Source organism: Tiliqua scincoides, chromosome 2 (genome assembly GCF_035046505.1).
Source record: "Tiliqua scincoides isolate rTilSci1 chromosome 2, rTilSci1.hap2, whole genome shotgun sequence".
In the NCBI taxonomy this organism is placed as follows: Eukaryota; Metazoa; Chordata; class Lepidosauria; order Squamata; family Scincidae; genus Tiliqua; species Tiliqua scincoides.
In genome coordinates, this window is record NC_089822.1 from 159,712,775 (window position 1) to 159,725,112 (window position 12,338).

The window sequence follows — 12,338 nt, forward strand, 5'->3', positions numbered from 1 at the left end:
CCTTGAGGTATTGCAAGACCTTCATTCATTCATATAAGTTCATCTTTAATATATTCATTTATGTAAACTTAAGTAAATTTATTCAAATTTCAAATGTAAATTAATTCTTTTTCCCCCGCCCCCAACACAGTGTCAGAGAGATTATGTGGCCCCCTGTGAAAAACTTTGGACACCCCTGTACTAGAGTCTAAATTTGGTCCAGCGACATTATCTACTTCTGAAACTCCTTTAATCTCAGATGAGCTTCTAGAGTCAATGGAGAAAAAGAAGCCTACAATATTTGTTTATAAATATTTGATGTCTCTTATGCCCAGTACTAACTCCCCACATGTTGATGAAGTTGCAGTGCAGCATCTGCTGTATTTCACAGCAGAGATTTGGCAGCTGAAGGTCTCATCAGGATAAGGTCTCATTACTCCAGCAGCCACTATGGGTCAACACGACCTGTATCAGTTCAATCACTGGCACAAGTCTGAATTGATCAGTGAAGGCATATCAGGCCCAGGAAGGGGGTCAGGGTGTGGCAAGTGCCCCCACTGCCAACCTGCTCCCCTCCTAGGCCTCATCTGCATCTTCCCTCATCTGCCTCATCACACCCAGGAGCATTTGGAGTCCATTTTCTGATGCTTCTGCCTTTGGTGAAATAATTTGTTTCTAGGTGGGACATCTCTACAATGATGTGAAAAATAAAAAACATGAGACATAACCTGTCGGCTCTGTTAATAACTTCACAATATGGCCCAGATCCATAAAGAGTTTCCTTTGACTGCTAATACTGACAGTGTTCTCTGCTGGTTAATACATTTTTTTTAAACAGAAAACTTGGAATGATGCAGTATCAGGAGGACTCTTCATTAATTCAGCTGAAGTCTAACAGAATGTTATGTCTGCAGGGCCATCATACACTAATGACATATATGGGAAGGAGAATTTAAATTATTCAAGAACACTAGGAATGCAGATCCAGCAATTTTTAGATTTCTCAACTCCAGTACAAAAAAAAATTCCTCTCAGGGTAAAAAAGCTGGCAGGCCCAGCTCTCCAATGACTAGGCTGATGAAAACCAGCAATACTTCTTTCAGTTTGCTGCACACAACAATGAAATCTCCAGTGCTTCCTAGCAGACCTAGCCACTCTTTTACATGACCAGACAAACCTTCAAAGGTACATTCTCACTAACTCTTCCTGGGCAATTTCAGCAATTATAAGCATATAAACAAGCAGCTTCCCCTAAAAACACCAAAGAGACCAAAATCAGGCATAGAGCAAACAAAATCCATGTGTTAGTGTTTACAGATTAACAAAAAGGGTGCCGGTGTGCAAGTTGGCTTATTCTATTTGTTGTTTTAGTTGACAGCTTTTGCTTGAGCACCCATCGCCATGGCAACTCTGCACAACTCACAATGTACCCAAACCAACTCAGAGCTAAATTAACTTATTGCATGTCACCAATGAGAAATGACTGTTCAGAGGTAATTTTCTGCACTAATATGTAATAGAGTTAACTCTGTAAATTGAATTAAATTAATTAAATGCCACTCCCAGTAAATCAGATTCTATTACATCAATGTTAAAATAAATTAAATGTTTTATTAAAACTACTAACAATATTATGCTATTCATTCATTCAAAATTCTGTACCATTGATTTTAGACACATGTAGGCTTTGCAGAAAGCAGCAATGAAACTAACTTAAATGGTCTGCATTTGATACAGCTTTGCTTATGAGCATGTCATAACAAGGAAGAAGAAAAAGTTGATTTCAGTGAAGCTGTTCATGCTGCAGAATTGCCATTTAATTTTTATCCAAGCTTAAATGCTGACTGTAGCATTCCCCAAATCAGGAAAGATGTCTTCAAAAGTATGAATTACTGATTGGGGCAAATACACCCTTTCATTTTAAAGAAACAATGGAATAAAGATAAACAATATCTGAAGCAACATTTTCTAGGAGCTCATCTGGTTTGAGTTGAGTGAAAAGCACACTCAACTCCATAGAATTATAACTTCTGCAGAGTTACAGAAAAGCCACTGGGAGCAGAGGTATTAAAAAGGGAAATAAAAGTTACTGCTGATAAATGCCAATAAATAATCCTAAAAATGTTTCCAAAACGTTATCTTCCAAATTACCACTCTCCAAAAAAACTGTGCAGACACTACAGATTGGGTTTTCAAAATCATCTGCTCAGTGTACTGTAACCATTAAAAGACAGGCAAACAAAGAACTGTTAGGAAATTGAACATTTCTTGGGGTCCCTTTATAGAATTGTTTCTGCACCTGTGCGCATTTGTAGTTACTCCATCTCAGAACAAACAACAAATCTGAAAAAAATAGAGAATAGCCACAAAAACCAATAGGGTATGGCATTCCATCCAGTCAATGCAAAGACCTTGCATATCAGAACTATAGGAACAAAAATCTAGAAGATGAATCCTTTGCAAACAGCAGAGGGAGCACACATTAATAAAAATAATAATAATAAACTTTATTTATATCCCGCCCTTCTCCCTAAAGGGACCCAGGCTCCCTAAAGGGACCCTAAATCTACAAAATTTGTAGATTTTGGAGAACAATGTAAAGTTCTGAAGGGCACACACGTATATGAATAAATACATTTCCCTAATGTGCAGTTTTTCCCTGCATTTCCCATCATTCTTAGAACAGCAATCAATGCACATTTGATATATGAAATACATGCTACTAAAAAAAACTCCAATCACTCACAATTATCTCTCTTGTTCATTGCCTGGAGAGAGGTATCAAGTAGGATGCCATAGCCTTTATATTTATTTTATTTAAAATACTTATATCCTGCCTTTTCTTCCATAAAATGGGATGCACATGGCAAATGACAATTTAAAATACAAAATTATAGCATATTTTGTCTCTGACTAGTTGCTAGTTCTTAGAAGGATTCTTTTCTTCTCATGTGCAAGGAAACACACAAAAAGGAGTGGGAATACATAACTGCCCCTGTCCCTAGCCCAACAACCACTATCCCTGCAACTGAATATGGTATCAGAGAAAGGGAACACCATTCTTAAAGAAAACTGGCTGCCAGGAAGCTGAGGAGGAATGACCTTTCATTCTCTTTGTGCCCCTTAGTGCCCAGGGAACAGTTTCTGTAACCAACATGTTGTGCTATAGTGAGTAGTGAAACATGTTACAGTATTAGCATACAAAGAACCCTAATCTGTCTGACTATAATTAAAAACTCCAAGTGTCTTCCTTTCTTTTTCTGCCACAATCTACATTAGCAGAACAATCACAAAACCTACTCTGCAAGTAGAATGACCAACAGGAAAACACTTTCAGTCATTAACACCATATCTCAATCCAACAATATCATCCAGTCACCTGTGACAACCAGCAAGGATGGTCATTCACCCAGCAAGTAGAATAGAATGAGTATTTCAGTCAACTAAAATGCTCTAGCTGATGATTGAAATGACAAGGTATTTCAGAAGGTGGGGTGTTGAGAAAATTCGAGGGAAGAATGTAAAGAAAAACCTACATTAGGATTTGCCCTTTGTGTAACTCCACTGAACAGTGAGATTCCTGGTTAACAGAACCCATCCACAGCTTTCCAAAATAAAAGCTTTCTTCAAAAACCATTGTGATTTCTAAAATTTCATCTACTTAGGCACACCGCATCTGGTGTGGCTTAATAAAATGCACTAGGCAAAGAATATTACAGCAGAAAAAATCTTTTATTGCACAGTGAAGTATACACTGTGGGAGGATAAATAACCATAAAGCCGCAGGAAGCTTGATCACAACTACCTTAACTATTGTTGTGTAGTTGGGCTAAATTTATATTCTGTTCAACACAATACTATTCTGTGAGTCAGATTTTCCTGAATGACCTTTTGGCCTGACACAGAACCAGCAAGGCTTCTTTGCAAATCACTGAAGCTCAATACTGCTTTGCCCTTAGAAAAATGAAGACAGGCAAGCATAGTAGTTTGCTTAATTTAATTCTTCAAACAAAACAGACGAAAGGTGGGGAAAAGCAAGGATGTAGTCCCTATCAGGATCACTGGAGGATTTGCAAGAGCGAACTTATTGAATCTACAATTCCTATCCTGCCATAAGGGAATCTAGACAAAAGCTTTTAAGCTTTAAACGCATCCCAGAGTGGGGGGGGGGGGGAGGCAATGATTCCCACATTTTTCAAGGCCAAGCCACTGTTTGAATTTTAAACATTGTATATAACTCTGACTTGGACTTTGAAGGTTCAAACTATGGGAATATGCACAACCTGACAGCTCTCATTAAAGAAAACATTTAAAGCATCATTCAGGACAGCAAAAAGAAAAATCAATAGGAAGACGGTGAGCACTATAAAGAGTCATTGTTTAGAAAAGAGGGGTGACACAGTTTGGGAACATTCTTTTTTTTAAGTAATAGTATTTCTATACCCTTCCCTCAGGGCACATAACAATATACAGAGGGTCAAATCCTATTCAACTTTCCAGTGTCAATGCAGTTGCAACGCAGCCCCAAGGAAGGGAACTTACCTTAGGGAGGCCTCCATGACTGCCCCCCCACTGCAAAATGCAGTGCACACCCCACTGGCAGGCTGCATCAACACTGGAAAATTGGATAGGATTTGGGCCCAGAGTAACTTTAAGATGCCCTGGATTCCAATTGAGAACTCATGGATCAGATCCTACTCTCTGCATCACTAGGATGGCTTGCAGCCCAAAGAAATTATTGGCCTGATATTTTCTGAGCAACAGTATCACCTTGTTGATTGAGGTTACAGTTAGATTACACTTTATCTGGACATACAAAATCCAGACTATTCCAAAATCCAAACATTTTGTCCAAGACCTTTTAGTGTGAACACCAGAAGGTCATGTGCTCCTTCTCACATACAGTGAAGGTACAGGCTGCAAGTTCTATTCTCTTCCCTGTGATTTGTACCTGTACAGACATTGTTGAAAAATGTAAGAGCCAAGCAGACACCTGTATGGGTAACAGTAAAAAGAGCAAGAGGAAGCATTTCTCATATTTATGCAATTATTCAGATATCTGAAATCCAGCACCTTCCCGTTCCAAGCAGTCTGGATAAGGTATATAGTACTACCTGTACTTCTACTGAAGCTATTGCGACTACTACTGCTCTGCATATCAACAGAATCCAGTGATTTGAGGAGCTGCCCTGTACACCTGTTGCTCCAGGTTTAGTTCCTTATCTCGACCTACTTGCTGAGTAGCAACAAAGACTGTCTCTTCTTGCTTTGCTAATCCTGTTCCTGACCACCAGCCTGTTCTTGACCACCAGCCTTTGACCTCTGGCTCTTTTTCCTGGCCTATCTCAATCAAATCATTTGTTCTTAGCCCTGCTCCCACCCTTGCCTGACTGTGACAGAATAAAATCCTAGCTATGGCCAGCAGGTTGGTACCAGGCTGCACTGGGCCTTGGGGCACTTTTACATGTATAAAAGGGACAGAACCACTATCTCCCAGGATTAAGCTCTAAAAAATTCACAAACATTGTTCTGCACAGGGACAAAGCCCATAAATACATTCCTGTAAAGAGGTTCACAAAGAAAAATATGGGCTTACAACAAAGTGCCTGTTGATCATATCTGATTTCTGATCAACAGATAGGAAGTTACAAACTAACATGGCTAATTGTGTAACAAACTGCACACTGTAGTATCAAAACAATAATTCTATAAACTATGGCATATAATCAATTACATAGAATTACATTTAAAAGATATCTTGTGGCATTTTTGGAAAATACTTGAACAGTAGGACTCAGGTGCGTTTCAGTAACTGGTGCCAGACAGGGCCATTGTTAAAAGCCTTACTCCACAATCCAGCCAACACTGCCTCACAAATGGGCTCCATTTGTGAAGATGGAAATTTGTATATGTTGTAATCAGATCATAAAATGAGGCAGCTCCTACCCAAGCCTTCTATGTCTACACATGTTAACTCACTCACTGCTACCATAATTTGCTTTGCTTTGTATTTGCTTTGTTAGCAAACTGCCACAACATTAGACCAGCATTTTTCAACCAGTGATACTCGTACCACCAGTGGTACTTGAGGTAGTGTCCGGTGGGACATGCAGGAGCACGTGACCCTCGCCGCCCAGCAGCAAGATCAGCGGTGCAATGTGACTAGCAGAAGGCTTGGCTCAGTGGGTGGAGCTCCAGTGTACACTTTTTGCATGAACAAAAAAAGCCCTCCATGTGCCCTGAGCCTCCTGCTGTTTAGCTCATGTTTGGTCTCCCAATCTGGAAGTAACTGGCGAAGAAATTACTTCAGTTACTTCTCGTGGTACTTCTAATAGGTGGACCATGCAAATTGGTACGGCTGGGGACAAACGTTGAGAAACGCCACATTAGACTAACAACACAATCCTAGAGCCTACCGAGTTCAATGGGATTTACTCTCAAGTAAGTATGTACATGACTGCACTCTAAACATTTTGTAAGCTAGTCACTATTAGAGGCAGAATAATCCTGGTCTGGATCCTGCAAGGGAATGTCTTTGTATTTGTGCAGGAAACTGTCTTTGGTAAAGCAGCCCAGTGACATCAGTTCAGAAAATCTTTTTTCAATATATCTTCTCTTACAAAATGGTACATGTATTTATTTTGGACATGTCCTACATTCTATGTTATAAATAAAAACATTGAGGCCCCTGTGTAATATTTAACTGGCGACATGTCCCATATACCCACATACAGGAATACTGTTTTTCTGCTTAATCAGTTTCTTCTTTCAGAGAGTAAGAGAAAATGTGGCTAGATATGCAGTGGCTGGAGTTTTTTATACCAAAATATACTTAACATGATGCAATTCAGCTCTTTCCAAGCACAGTAAAAACTTTACCATGTATTCACTTTGATTCATGCTGGAAGAAAAAAATATCATCAAAGCTAGCCTATTTACAAAAAAAAAACACTAATTGAATTTTTGCAAACATGTTCAGTTTAATATGAACAAGATCAAGTACTGGTGAAAGTTAAAGTTATTAATACTAAGCAGCCCAAACTTTGACAATAAGTTTAATAATACCTTGCTGCTGGAAGACCATGTTGTGACAGTGGAACACACTTTTGGTGTCGCAGAACAGCCAGTGACAGCATGTGAAGCACTCCACTGGGGTGGATCTGGCAGGGATGACACACACCGGATCCTATTCCCTCATTTTGCAGCCTCTCAGCCCCTTTCTTTCCCTCAGACTTGTACCAGGTCCGAGGAGACACACTACAGAGCAAAAGGCTTATGGAGGGGTAAGAGGAAATGATTCCCCTTTCCCCTCCATAGTCTCCCAATCCACCACCACCTCTGTTGGATACAGCATGCTGATTTTCAATAAGGTTGCATCAGCACAGGGGGGGGATAGGATTGGGGCCCTAAAGCATTCTTACTTCTCTTGTCACTCTTGCAATGCCCATGGATCATTTGTACTACCAAATTCATGGCTCAAGAAAAATAATAATGTTCTCTATTTCCTCTGCCTCCCATGTCCTCTGTGAAGCTGCCAATGGCACATCTGGCTTTCACAATCTGTACACATCGCTACCAGCTCCATCTCCTCAAATGAAAGGGCTCTGCTGGCAGCTAAGCTATATACCTGCAACATCTGAAAGTAACAGAATTTCATACAATTTGATTCTGAAAGCAAAGGTGGTGATTCTGGAGTGTAATTCGGCCCATGGAACAACTCCAGACAGAACAGCATCATCACTAACACCATGGCCAAAATATGTGTCCCACTCCTTTGTCAATGAGGGCACTGAGAGTTTCTCATCTCTCCTAAGGAAGAACTACTTAGTTTGCTGAAGCATTGAGGCCTATGATATACCATATATACCACCCACCCACCCAGTGAATTGCTACCCTGCTTTATCTCCCCAAAGGGCATATACCAAGCTATCTTATACCATTGTCTCATCTAGCTCTGTATTGTCTAAACTGACTGGTAGGGATAAAATAGATAGGGGTAGATAGGGACAACAGATAACTGACAGATAGGGCTAAAAATCAAAGAAGTTATGTCATGAAGGTACAACTGAAATGAAACCAAGCAACAGGACACAGTACAATACTGAGATTGTAACTGATGAAAAAGAAACACCTGTACCTGAATGGGAAGAGAGTGATGTGGCCATTGAGCAACAGGTTAATAAAGATCAAAAAGTCATCTTAGCGCAGATGAGCAAGAATTGTTCACAAGTTCACCCTGAAGATCCTTAGTCACTTGTTAACCCATTCCAGTTTGAGACTTGTATCCCCCAACTTCTTTGGAATGAGGAAGCAAACAGAAAAGTGTTTCTGTCTGGGTACTAGATTGACAATGCAAAGCTCTAACAATGCTGCACGCCTACAGCAGTCAATGGCATTTCTCCAAACAGTTTGAAAGAGAGGAAAAAAATGCCTTCAGTGTGCTGAACGACTCCAGTACATTTGTCTACCACAAAATCCAGGACCCACTTACCCAACACCCTCTTACCCCCCCCCCCAAAAAAAAGCTGGCACACATCCCTTGCACTGGATCCTGAGTGTTGCAAACATGCCACAAAGCATGTTTGTGCCGACTCGGAAGCAGGCTAGGCACTAGTAGCACTAGACCTGCACTGGGAGAGGGTAAGTTTCTGCTGGTCTGGCACAATAGGCCCCATAGGGCTGGATCACATATGGGACACGGGGTAAGGGGAATGAAATCCCCATATTCTGGGTTGCACCCAAGCCCGCACCTACCTTGCACTGGATTAACAGCCCAATCCTGAGCTGCCCGGAGCTGCAGGACCCGGCAGCTCCATAAAGAGCTCCCACGGGAGGCTCCTTGGGAGAAGGGGATGTTTGTCCCCTTCCCCCGAGTAAGGGAAGTAGTCCCATAATGGGACTACTCACTTTAGTGGCAACCGGTCGCCGCTAAAGTGAAGGCGCCCATGTAGGGCGAGCAACCCTACCCGAGCGCCCTGGATCCTGCAGAGCTTGGCTCCGCAGACCCGCCTCTCCCCCACCCCCGGGAATGCCCCCGACCATACCTCCCCCCTCCCTGGAACGCCTCCCCCACGCCCCCAGGAAAGCCCCCATTCCCCGTTCTGCAGCCCGGCGGTCACAGGCACCGCCGAGCTGCAGAACACGGGCGCCCGCTGGGCGGTGGCTCAGTGCCAGCCGGAGCTGAGCCACCTCTGGTGGGCGCCCAGAGGTAAGCCCCGCAAACATGCCTTATGGCACATTTGCAACTGTGGTCCGTGCCATGGAGGCGCAGTGCGGACCGCAGGATTGGGATCTAAGCCATTTTTGCCCAACATAACACATACATAACAGGGATCAAACGTGTACACCTGGGGGCAGGGCGGAAACGGGTTAAGCTGGATTCAGTGCAGGCCAGTCAGGCTGCCTGTTCCAGCGAAAGTTAGGATGGTGCCCTAAGTTTCTTCTAAGATTTGCAGAGTTCCCTCCCTCTCTTAGGGGTGGAAAGGAAATTAGATAGGAAATTAGAGCTTCTCATTGAGGCACTGCTGGCTAACTCTGGTCTTGGTTCTTATTTCGAATACTAGGCAGAGCATTGCATGGTCCATGATTTATATGCAAACATGGAAGAGACAGGATATGGCATTGAGTCTAGACTTAAACTCCTTGAAAATCTTGGGTTTCATCTTTTAGGGAAAACCAATCAACCAAATTTCTAGTCCTTATGGCTACAAAGATATGTTTGAAAGTATCTGATAATACTTGTTGAAACCTCAGAAGCCAAACATGTAGCTGAGGAGGATTCCTAGAGTATAGCTCCTTACTCCTCCTCATGGCTAGCAGCTAGTTCATTTGTATCCTGGCTTTTCCCAATGAAGCTGAGAGTGGCATATATTGGGCAATCCAATTTTACTTAACAACAGCCACCTGAAACAGACTATGCTGAGAGAAGTGACAGGCTCAAGGTCAGTCAGTAAGCTTCACAGCTAAACAAAGCACTCAACCTCAGTTTCTTGAACTGCAGTCTATCCAGAAGCTTTGTAGAAGCAAAATTATGCAAAATAAACACAATTACACAAATAGCCTTATGGCCAATCCTAACTAAATGCCCACACGGTGATGCAGTGCTACCAGTGTGGCCTGCACTGCATACCATGAGGGAGTTTTGGCTACTGGAGGTCTCCTCAGGGCAAGGGGGCATTTGTCCCCTTTCGCCAAGGGTAAGCCTCTGCAGCTGCTGTGCGTCAACTCCCTTCATTGCTGCAAAGCACTTTATGGTGCTTTTGTGGCAGCCTGTGCCAGCGGAACATGCATTCCACTGGCACAGGCCTTGGTTAGGATTGTGCCATTAACTTCTATACAGACTGCAGATTTAAACTTTTCTGATTGATTGATTTTTAATGCAGTGTAAATTCAGTTTGAAGTCTTCTGGTTTGAAGTCTCAGTGGTCTCTTTAGATCCAGTAGCTATATTAGCCACAGAAGAAACAGTGTAAGCCTTCATTCCCTTTCTGGAAGGTGAGTGGAAAATACCATGATTTTGTCTGTGGGAATTGCCTGACAGAAATACTATCAGAGATTTGCTCAGAAGCAGCAATGCAGCCACATGTGGTTGATGATCACACAAGATCTTAGCCAATGATCACTCCTCCATCTCCACTGCTTCGAGAGAGACATCAGCTAGGAAAGCAGGCATCAGGAAAATCTTCTTAAGGTCTTTCCTGAGGGGCTGAAGAGAATCTGAGTGAATCATGCCAACTCTGGAGGCCCAGAGAAGAACCATTTATGGAGTGGTGGTTTAATGTTGTGTCCCTCAACATTTAATCAGCTGGCTACTGAGTCAAGATAGTGAAGAAATGGAAATGAGGGCACCATTTCCCACACTTAGTGCCACACTTTCGTTGTCAGGAATCAAAGGTTCAGCAGCGTAGTGACGTGACATCACAATGTTACTTCCAGTTTGAAAGAGGAGGGCGGTGGCTGTGGTAATGGGAAGCAGAGCTGCCAGAGCTGCTGCAAACCTCTGAGCACAGTACTGTGCAGTGAGTTTTGCAGCAACTCAGCAGAAGGTGAAAGTCGGTTGGGAGGCTACTTCCACAGCGGCTGCCATCTTGGCTGGCTTCACTTGGGAACTCCTCATTTGGCACTCCGGAGTGGTACGTGTCGTGGCCGACCTGCCCCCACTAACTATGGTACTGCAAAGGTCATCCATCATCCATCACTGTCTCTTTTACTTAGTAATTCTTCTTAAAATATTTATGAGGTGTCTTGGAGTAACTGTCCCATTCACCCCCCTTTTTTTACTATAGTTTAGTGGTTTTCAAACTGATTCAGCTGGTGGCTATTGGTGGCGGCTCCCCATTAGGGCTACAATCTGAAACATTACATAGGGTGGCGGGGGTTTTGCAAAGATTCTGTAGCTCCCTTGGCTGTTTTCCACAGCTTCCCAGGGAGCCACAGCTCACAGTTTGGGAACCACTGCCATAGTCTCAAAGGACACAAGAAACACAATATCTTTCTCTTCAGAAGGTCAGTTCTCACTGTGCCTCCTGGTTTCTCTTTAAATTCCCTGGTCTGTGCTCAGTGGGATCCAGCTCCAAGTGATTTTCTCAGCCTTGAAGAGTAGCTTAGGGAAAATATCCTGACAAACAAATATCTCTTATGAGTGAATGTTCATCCAATCAAGTAGTCAAAGTTCCGACTGCTGAGAGACCTGGCACTCTCAAGTGACGGAGTGGGAAGAATTCAGTTTTGCTATGTTAATGAAGCAATTCTCTGGGTCATTGCCTACCCAGATCTGTCCTGATGGTTTGGCTCAGTGGGAATGACATGCAGAAAGATGAAAGGTAGTTACTTCCTACAGAGTTCTGAAGCACTCTCTGCTTTCCTACTGGAAGTAGTTCAAGCCACGCAATTCTAAAAATCCTAAAAAACTCAGGATTTTTAGGGGCAATTCAGGAAGTGGTTATGCAAGCCCAGCCTACCCAGTCCTACAGGCAAAACTATCTGAAACAGAATACTGCCTTGTCTGCAAGGGAGAACAGCCAATCAAATGTAATTACTCAATGGGAATGTACAGGCGTCCTCCAGTATCTGTGGGAGTTCTGTTCTGAAACCTCCCGCGGCTAACTGAAACAGAAGATATCATGAAAAGTCCTCCATCCTCTGGAGGCAAGGGGAGCTCCTCTCCCTTGCCTCCAGAGGGACTTCTGCACCCAGCAGAGGCTGAGCACATTTGACCACGGCATCTGCCAGGATCAGACTGAGCCTTAGAGTAAAAAAAAAAAAAAATCACTTCTGGTGTTTTTACAAAAAAAAACCAGAAGTAATTTTTAATGCCTTATAAGGCATTAGGAGGACCAGGGAAGCCCTCAGGGGACAGAC

The 12,338-nt window shown here is 42.7% G+C and overlaps 1 protein-coding gene across 2 annotated transcripts in view; it reads right to left on the minus strand.

Moving 5' to 3' along the window:
- The window catches only part of TNRC6C (trinucleotide repeat containing adaptor 6C), a 159,727-nt gene that overhangs the window by 102,085 nt on the left and 45,304 nt on the right, over positions 1 to 12,338 (minus strand). The window lies entirely within an intron of this gene.